At 38.5% G+C, this 9,711-nt stretch overlaps 1 protein-coding gene across 1 annotated transcript in view; it reads left to right on the forward strand.

The window, feature by feature from the left end:
- Nucleotides 1-4,009, forward strand: part of LOC136873908 (cytochrome c oxidase subunit 7C, mitochondrial) — a 50,143-nt gene extending 46,134 nt beyond the window's left edge. The window contains exon 3 of the mRNA XM_067147239.2: nt 3,846-4,009. The gene's annotated coding sequence lies outside the window, so the exon portion shown is untranslated. The remainder of the gene's footprint in view (nt 1-3,845) is intronic.
- Nucleotides 4,010-9,711: the final 5,702 nt, after the last annotated feature.

A 9,711-nucleotide genomic window follows, 5' to 3' on the forward strand; every position in this document is an offset into this window, starting at 1 on the left:
TTTTTGTTTTTTCCGCATTATCCAGATTTCAGATAATCTGGATCACTTCCGGTCCCACTTAATCCGGATAAACAAGGTTCTTATGTACTAAGTTTTGCAAAAGTAACTAGGCAAACTCACCTTCAAACCAGCCCTCCTCAGTCATTTCAGGACTCCTCAACATTGAGTGGTCATGGTCTTCAAAGAATTCATTGTAATCTACCAGGTGATCAAGGTAGACGACTGTGGCCTTCTTATCAGATAAGATATTATCAAGTAACCTAGCAAGAACAATGGTTCCAATAGAGACCAAATAGAACCCTATTCGAGTTGGCCGTGCGGTTTGGGGGGGCGCAGCTGTGAGATTGCTTCCGGGAGATAGTGGGTTCAAACCCCACTGTTGGCAGCTCTGAAGTTCCAGCTTGCCAGCTTGCCTCAGGAGAGGACACAACAGCTTTGACACCCTTCCCAACCAAATCAATGCATGCATCCAGGCCAGCAGGCCTGATAAGTGGGCTCGTACTGCCAAGTTCTTTGTAAATTAGACTTTATTTTGTGATCGCTGAAATAACATTACATACCTTCTCAATGTGTGAAGTTTCATCTAGTTTTTTTCCTCCCCTTCTGGGTGTTCCAGGTTTTTTTTTTTTTTTTTTTTTTTTTTTTGTCAGGCATTGTAGATCAGAGAGAAGTGAGAGGACTTTAGTATCTGAGCTTTTAGGTCTAACAACGTACGGTATTTACGCAAATAATCCCTGTACCCTAATTTTAGGAAGGCTAATTTTGAAAAAATGAAATTAACTAAAATTCCTTCCATCGAAAGGGAAACATAGGTTTAAACAAACATTTCATATCGCTCTGCAAAGGCCGTGTGTTCTTTACACAAATTTGAACATGTTAATTTACAGATATAGCTGCTTAGCCTGAGGTGATAAATATACATTATCACTGCTATAAAAAAAAAATATAAAAAAAAGGCATGTGGCTTTTAGTGCCGGGGGTGTCGGAGGACAAGTTTGGCTCGCCAGATGCAGGTCTTTTGATTTGACACCCGTAGGCGACCTGCGCGTCGTGATGAGGATGAAATGATGATGAAGACGACACATACACCCAGTCCCCGTGACAGTGAAATTAACCAATTAAGATTAAAATTCCCGACCCTGCCGGGAATCGAACCCGGGACCCCTGTGACCAAAGGCCAGCACGCTAACCATTTAGCCATGGAGTCAGACGTATAAAATGCCATGAAAATTAGCAAGTAGGCCTACTTACGTGATAGGTATTTCATTAATCTTAACTTTCAATAGGCTCGATTCCCTGTAGATTGGAAGATTCGTTGTCTCTTGCATCACTAGAATCCTCTCCTGAATTGCAAATTCATCACAATCCACGTCTAAAATACTTCTCACACGCGGTCTCTTTTTACTCGGATAGTAACACAACCGGTGGTGGATAATTCTTTTTGTGCAATGTAAATACTTGAAACAGACACACCGGTGAAGTCGGATATTAGTTTTTCGATACAGTAAAACCACGTTATTATGTGATTTCGAATAACCCACTTGCATTCAATCAGCATTGATTCACAGTTTAAACCTTTCAAATGTGATGGAAAAAAGTTATATTTCTGAAATGTATCCAACAAGGCACATGTACATTATTCAAATAATGCACTTGGATAACTCACTGGCAAACATAACCTCACGCAACGAAAGGGAAAAAAGTGCGATTCTGAGACGAGGACAAATTATACTGGCTCCCATGTGCAAGTGTTTTATTTTTTGGTTTACTGTACTGTTTGCATTTTAGATGCCTTGTACTTGCACGGAAAGTGCCCAACGCCATTAAAACATTGTGGCTTATCGAACTTTCCTATTACGAGGAAGTCTTTCTCTTCCGTCTGCATTGTAATACAGTACAGTGACCTCATGTTCTTTAAAAATATAAGTTGTCTGGGCTTGGCAGTAGAAAAAAACAAATAAAAATAAATGCAGTTTCATTGGCATTGACAGTATTGTTCAGTATGTACGAATTGATTATAATTATGAGCCTCGCTTTTCCGCCTACTGTCGGCATCACCGGTCTTTGCGGATTCTGCTTCTCCGCACACTGCCTGTCGAGTGATATTGTGGCGTTCTTTAAAACACCAAAGACACACCGAAGTGAGTGAAAGTGCGGAAAGCTACCCCTGCACGTCCCGGAAGACGTGTTCTGTTGTGACACGGAGAAATTTTGAATTTAAGTTACTCTGTAAAATACTATATTTTTAAATGTAAAGGCAGTTTATAATTAAAAGTCTGAATAGTTTTCCGTTTAAATATGGCATATGGGGACACTTTTATTCCATCTGCAGTTACATAAAGCATAACTGTACACCCAACATAAAAACTAGGTGAGCCAGGAGAGTGTTGCCAACCTCTATGCAAATAAAACCCGCACCCCAATTTCATGCCTTAATTTGGAAAAAAAATATGCGGGGATTATTCGTGTAAATACAGTATTTGCATGTGGTGGTGGTGGTGGTGGTGGTGGTGGTGGTGGTGGTGGTGGTGATGATGATGCTTGTTGTTTAAAGGGGCCTAGATATAAGTCATTGGCCCCATATGAAATTAAATCAGTATGCAGAATTACTTGACATGATTATTTTCCAGTTATTAAAAATCAAAACTTCCTGGTGAAATCTTGTCCTCTTGACATTAATAACAAGAATTGACTCTTAGTATTTCAAGACCTGAAGAATTAGCAGTAATACAGGTACGGGATGAGGGAGAAACATTAGAATAATGTACACTACACTATTTTAACGCGTGAAGACCATTTTCACTGATAAGTGTCGCTGCACTACCAGAGTCGCAAGGTGCTAACAGGCCCATTATTCATCTCAGCTGTATTGAAAGGATCCAATATACTAAGATTAGCAAAAATATTTAGATATTCCACAGAGCCCGAAAACCCCTCAAGGCGTTTGCTACTGACTGGAACAATAGGGTTCTATTAATTTTTTAACTTGCTTTACGTCGCACCGACACAGAGGTCTAGTAGATTGATCAATGGGCTGAGTAAGTTTGGAACAACGTCTTATTGGGTGGTTTGATGGTAGATACTTCAGGGCTTAGGCAGTTCTTTCTAAGATTTTGAAGTGATCCGCAGTTATATTCAACCTACAGGGGCAGCATTCTCCCTGATTAGAGCTTAGAATTAGGTCAGATAATGGAGCAATTATCTCTTAGGGGATCAGGTGACCATCGCCCAAAATACTTGCATCACTGAGTAGAAACTGGGGGACTGTGAGGAGTAGTTCAATCCACAAAATTAAAAGGTTAAAGATAGCGTGCTATACATGTTTTAAGTTCTCTAGTGATGCTGAGTGTCAGCCAATGAAATTAAAATTCTCTCAGCCATACTATCCATCCTGTTGGATTCTGATTTCATTGCTGATAGCAGCCTAATTGGAATGTTGCAATTGGTAGGGAGGTTGTGCCTTAATGGTGCCATTTAAGAATGCTGGCAACTTGGTAGTTGTAGTATTATTATTATTATTACTGCTGCTACTACTACTACTCACTCACAGACTAGAATTAAGAATGCAAATATTCATAATTAGGGATTGAAATTAAGTGTGGAGAAAAACAAGACATTAGTTTTGACTAGATAATAGATAAGTGAAAACTACTTTAAAAAATTGGAGGACAGAACCTTGAAATTGCAGAAATATCTGCTTTACATTAATGCTATCTCTTACATGTAAATGACTTTTAAATTTATGTATTTAATTTATTCTGTGGCTTCTCTTTTGGTTTAGTACAGCAGAGAGTGTGTGAAAGATAGTTCTCTTGTTAATTTCTGATTTTATTTCTCTGTTATAGGGTTCCAGTCGTATGTAGTCTGTCCAGTTAAGCCTTCTGGTGGAATTTTCGTACATCTCTGCTTTGGAAACTTGCAATGTGTTCAGAATTCAGTTTTGTTTTATTGTTAATAATCATAATGTACAGTGAGGCTTGTTGTAAATAAATAAAAACCAAGAAAGTTCTGTTTTTGTAAATATTCATTGTGAAGGAAATTGTAAGAGATACAGCATAACCCTGATTTTGTGTAAACCCGCATTTAATGCAAGAAATCTCAAGTCCTGAAAACGATTTCATAAGAGCAATGTAATTTTATATTTAATTTCCTGTAATTTGCATTAGCTTAAGGATTTTTGAAATTCTCAAGTATTTATTTCTATTAGTTATGATTGTGATGTTTACGAACCTATGAAAAAGAGATCATTAGCTTTCTAAGGATGATTCAAGCCAGAAGTGGAATTTACAGAGCTCCAGCACTCGCTCTTGTATACTTCCGACCTTAGCAAAGCATGATTTACTCTAATAGCAACTGTCACAGACTGAGGAAAGCCAGAAACTGATGCTAACACAACAGTAAGCTATTGCAATATCACAGTTGATCAAATAATGTGGGGGCGGATGACCTAGATGTTAGGTCCTTTTAAACGACAAGCCTCATGACGATTATCAAAAAATTTGCTACAGTATTCATACTAAAGTCACAAAAATATTAGTAATAATAATGTTATTGGTTTTACGTCCCACAGGAGTTCTTTTATGTGCCTATAAAACTATTGATACAAGACTGATGTATTTGAGCACCTTCAAATACCACCGGACTGAGCCAGGATCAAACCTGCGAAGTTGGTGTCAAAAAGCCAGCACCTCAACCGTCTTGAGCCACTCAGCCCGACAAGTCACAAAAATATTGATACTCTGATAATAGTGGAAATAGATATCGATACCAATAGTATCATTCGATATTGGGAGTACTTTGATAAGGAGGATTTTTAAATATTTTCTTTTGTAAAGTGATAACCGTCAATACGGAATGAGATTTATAACTTACAATTGGGAGTACGGTCGTGGCTGATCATTATTTTCACATCGTAATGCTTGACTTTGATGAACTTTGTAACAAAAATCGTAATTTGTGGGACAGTGGCCATGGAAGTCGAAATCTGTCAAAGAGTGTATAACAACTTGCTCACTCACTAGATTTGTGAACAACTCCATTATTATATCTTGTAGGTTAAAAACAAATTACTGAAAATTGATTTTGTATAATATTGCTGTTATAGATGATTTTTTAGAGGTTGAAAGTTAATGAAGAATATAATAATCACAAATGTTTCCATTTCTTGAGTGTTAAAAGCGTATGAAAATTTTTAAAAATCAGGAGCTATATTTTACACAACTAGTGGAAAGTTTTTTTTATACAGCTATTATGAACAGAGAAATTAGAAATTTCATGTTTTAACCCCCTACTATTGCTACGCAGCTATGCTTGAACTTAAATACAGAGTTTCGTGAAATTCTGTTGAGCCGTTTTCCCATGATGTCAATACAGAGGCAAAAATTGTGCTGAACGTGTTTTCAACTTTTGTATATGGTACTTAGGCTTGCTAGATTTCTAAGGAACTTGTGCTTTCTACTTAAACCTCAATTAAGGTAAAAGTATTTCAGCCGGGCTGAGTGGCTCAGACGGTTGAGGCGCTGGCCTTCTGACCCCAACGTGGCCAAGTTCGATCCTGGCTCAGTCCGGTGGTATTTGAAGGTGCTCAAATCCGTCAGCCTCGTGTCGGTAGATTTACTGGCACGTAAAAGAACTCCTGCGGGACTAAATTCCGGCACCTCGGCGTCTCCGAAAACCGTAAAAGAGTAGTTAGTGGGACGTAAAACAAATAACATATTATTATTAAAGTATTTCAGGTCTCTGTAAATGTGCTAAGTAGGGATTTTAGTGAATTTTGCTCAGATTTTATCTTGGTTTTAAGGAGCAATAATAGTATGTATAAATCATACATTGATACACAGAATATTTTCATATCTGTTTCAAATAGCCAGAGTGATTGATTTTGGTACATTGGAATGGCCATTGATATACCTGCATGAAGGGAACTAACAAAGTTTCTCCTCTCAATATTTTTCCCTGTGCTGCAGGATCCATTTTTCTGTATGCTGTTCTCTATTTTTGCTGATTGAAGGTGTCATTAGAGGACATGTTGATTGACGCAATTTCCTTTCTTAGATTATCTTGTGTAAAATTGCTCTTGATAAAGTGATTTGTATACAAGATCTCACTATGCACAGACCTAAATACCAGTGGTCATACATTCCCAGCAGTAATAGAAGTTTGATTTTCTCTAAAAATAGGGGCAGTGGCAATGCATCTATAGCAGAGGTTCTTGGAATTCTACAAGATTGTACCCCTCACTCATGACTAAAAATTTAATGTACTCCCCACGAAAAGAAATCTCTAAATGATAGGTTTAAAAAAATGAGTACCTGGCTAGTTATTGACAGAGTTTTAATTGATTAATAACAGTACCTTTAAATATGCATAGTAAATGAGACAAAATCATGAAACAAAATAAGATTTTAAAAACACATCATAAGAAATTTGAGAGTTTGTGTCAGTATCAAGTATGGTGTGTGGTGGTCCAGGTAAAACTTTCAAACAGGTTGTGGCTCCAAGTTTAGCTTACTGTGGTACCATAGTGATGGGCAATACTCTCACTCGAGGCTGACGTCACAGATCTCGAGACTCTCGTGAGAATCTCGAAACGGATCCTCCCGTGCTGTGATCTGTGCAGCGTCTCAGTAACTACAAGCGTAAGCTTGATAATATACGATGAGCAGTTATTGCGTGAAATAATATTCTCATATGGAAACGTGTGTGTTGATAAATTTTGTCAAAAGCATCGAAATTTTAGCTGAATAACCCTTTATAATTTGTTAATAACTGTAGATAGGATGTATACCTACCTGGATACCTCGCAGTTGTTGCAGACAGGTTTAGCTTCTTGTGATGCAGACTGGGCCGGAGGTGTTCTCTGTGACATTTAAGTGCTGGGTCATCCCAGAAGTATTTCTGCTGCAGTATTTTACTTTTGAACAAACTACACAGCAGACTGTGCTATGTGGCATCTCTTCAAATCTGTAATCATTGGCACCTCTGTCCAATTGTACACGACAACTTTACCGATGTCCGAAACGAAATGTAAGTTGTGAACATAGGATTATTTTGAAGTTATATTTCAAATTTGTACTACACATTTCATTTCCACATGTCATCTACTTCATTATTATCTTCATCAAAGACTTAGAAGTGCCATAATCTTAACAGTCACATAATATTTGAACATTAACTTGTTCAATGGATTTGAACACAGTTTGAACAGTTTTATAACATATTTCTGATAATAAGAAGGTTAATTTTAGGAACAAACAAGATTTTAGTGAAACACATAATATTTTAATCATGCCATGCATATTTATTTGTTATCTATGTTTGTCTAAATGTTCTTAATTCATGTATTTTTTGAGCCGAAGATGATTCCAAGTGAACAAAAACTGGTACTCTATTATTAAACTATCGTACTTTTAATAGAGTTGATTGATGGGACATCCTTTGGAATATTCTGCTTATCTATACCTAATTATGACTCGAATGATCTATGACGTAAGGAATTATTTCCTTCATCACCATAATTTCGGTAAACACAAGCATTGATCAATGGATATTGAATGTGGGGTCTGATAAATTATGTACATCAGTAGCAGTCAGTGTCTGACTCATTTGTGTTCGTATCTCTGCATACAATGCAGAATGCATATCCTTTCTAATTATGTTATACTGCATCAGTAATAGACCTCAGTAAAAATGAACAACTGGGTGAGTTGGCCATGCGGTTAGGGGTGCGCAGTTATGAGCTTGCGTAAGGGAGATAGTGGGTTCTAACCCCACTTTTGGCAACCCTGAAGATGGTTTTCCGTAGTTTCCCATTTTCACACCAGACAAATGCTGGGGCTGTACCTTAAGGCCACAGCTGCTTCCTTCCCACTCCTTGGCCTTTCCCATCCCATTGTCACCATAAGATCTATCTTTGTTGGTGTGTCGTAAAACAAATTGTAAAAAAGAAAAGAAATGAACTGTCTAGTCACTTTTTAACACTTATTTATGGATTGGAGAAGGCCTGTGGTTGGCTATTCGCATACTCTGCACACAACATTCAGCTCCATCTACCTGTAGGTCTACGACACGCTGCTCACACAATCCGGGGACAGCGCTCTCGACATTTCTTGTGAGAAACAGGTTTTTTGCACTAGTCTTGAGAATATCAAGGCCCTGTCAGTGCACATCACTGTGGTAACATACTTACTTTTTTAGGTACACCCTGGATTAAAACTCACCCTTGCATAAGTATGTTAACCCTACATCACTAACCATTCACCTGCTGGACGACGCGCAGAGAGATGAATGTTCTTCCCCAACCCTTCCAGTAATGTATCTTTCTTTTTCTTCTCGGTACCTTTCCCAGCATGCATCCTAACCTGAGAAAGTGTGGAAGTTCTGTTGTGCCTAATTCCATTTTAGTGTTACGGAGCTGCCGTCGTATGAATATGCTTTTATATATGTATAAGTTTTGGTGTACTTTTATTATATGCATAAAGGTTAAGAGTTTTGGTAGTTAACCCAATGTAGAAAGCTGAGCAGAGTTTGTATTGAAGTTGGTGGATGATGTTGTAATGTCCTTGTCTGTGTATATGTTAGACTGCAGGTCTTGCCGCAGTTGTGTACCCAGGGGAAAGTACCAAAGGGAGTACCACAGAGTTGGTGTGGTTTATAGCGAGTGAGAATATTGTTGAGGTTTGGTGGGTTCTTGAATGTGACTATGAGTCTTTTTGGAAAGTTACAGATGTGGAGTGAGGATGAGAGAAGCATGAATGCTTGTTTAAAAATGTGATTGATTTTGTAGTGGCCAGGATGATATGAGGTTAAGAAGGGTGGTTGAGTTGCTTGGGGAGTATGGGGACAGAGTTCATTGCTCAGTAAATCTGGCGGTCAACCATTTGGGTGGGGTAGCCCTTTGCAGTGAAAGCCTTCCTCAGGTAGTTGTCATAGAAAGCACAGGCTTAAGAGGTTGAACAAACCTGTTTACACCGGGCGAGTTGGCCGTGCGTGTAGAGGCGCGCGGCTGTGAGCTTGCATCCGGGAGATAGTAGGTTCGAATCCCACTATCGGCAGCCCTGAAAATGGTTTTCCGTGGTTTCCCATTTTCACACCAGGCAAATGCTGGGGCTGTACCTTAATTAAGGCCACGGCCGCTTCCTTCCAACTCCTAGGCCTTTCCTATCCCATCGTCGCCATAAGACCTATCTGTGTCGGTGCGACGTAAAGCCCCTAGCAAAAAAAAAAAAAAAAAAAACCTGTTTTACACCAAATGACAAGGCTGGGTGGTAGTAATCATGTCATATAATATGGGTGAAAACAGTTATAGTGGAGATACTGCTGATTGGATTTTGATGTGTACATAGATAGTGATTCTCCCATCATAGAGGTGGAGATCAATGTCAGTGTTAATGAGAGAAGTGGGATAGATTTGCCAAGTGAAATTGGACACTAATTACATTTGAAGTGGTGCAAGAACGAGTTAAGTAAGTTGGTGCTCAGGTCTCTCACCTGCCCTTAAAATTAGATAACCGCTTTTTTTTCCTCTCTCATCTCTTGTCTTGCATATCTCCCTCCTCCCTTTACCTCACAACAGCATATGCTGATCAACAGTGATCACCATCATTCTTATTCTGTGAAACGCAGAGGTGAAAGAAGGTGCTGGTGGGAATGGGTCTTATCTATGATAGTTAAAGGTTAATTTAAAACTTTAAAATAAAGGTTATATTTCTT

This window comes from Anabrus simplex, chromosome 5 (assembly GCF_040414725.1).
Source record: "Anabrus simplex isolate iqAnaSimp1 chromosome 5, ASM4041472v1, whole genome shotgun sequence".
Taxonomy (NCBI): Eukaryota; Metazoa; Arthropoda; class Insecta; order Orthoptera; family Tettigoniidae; genus Anabrus; species Anabrus simplex.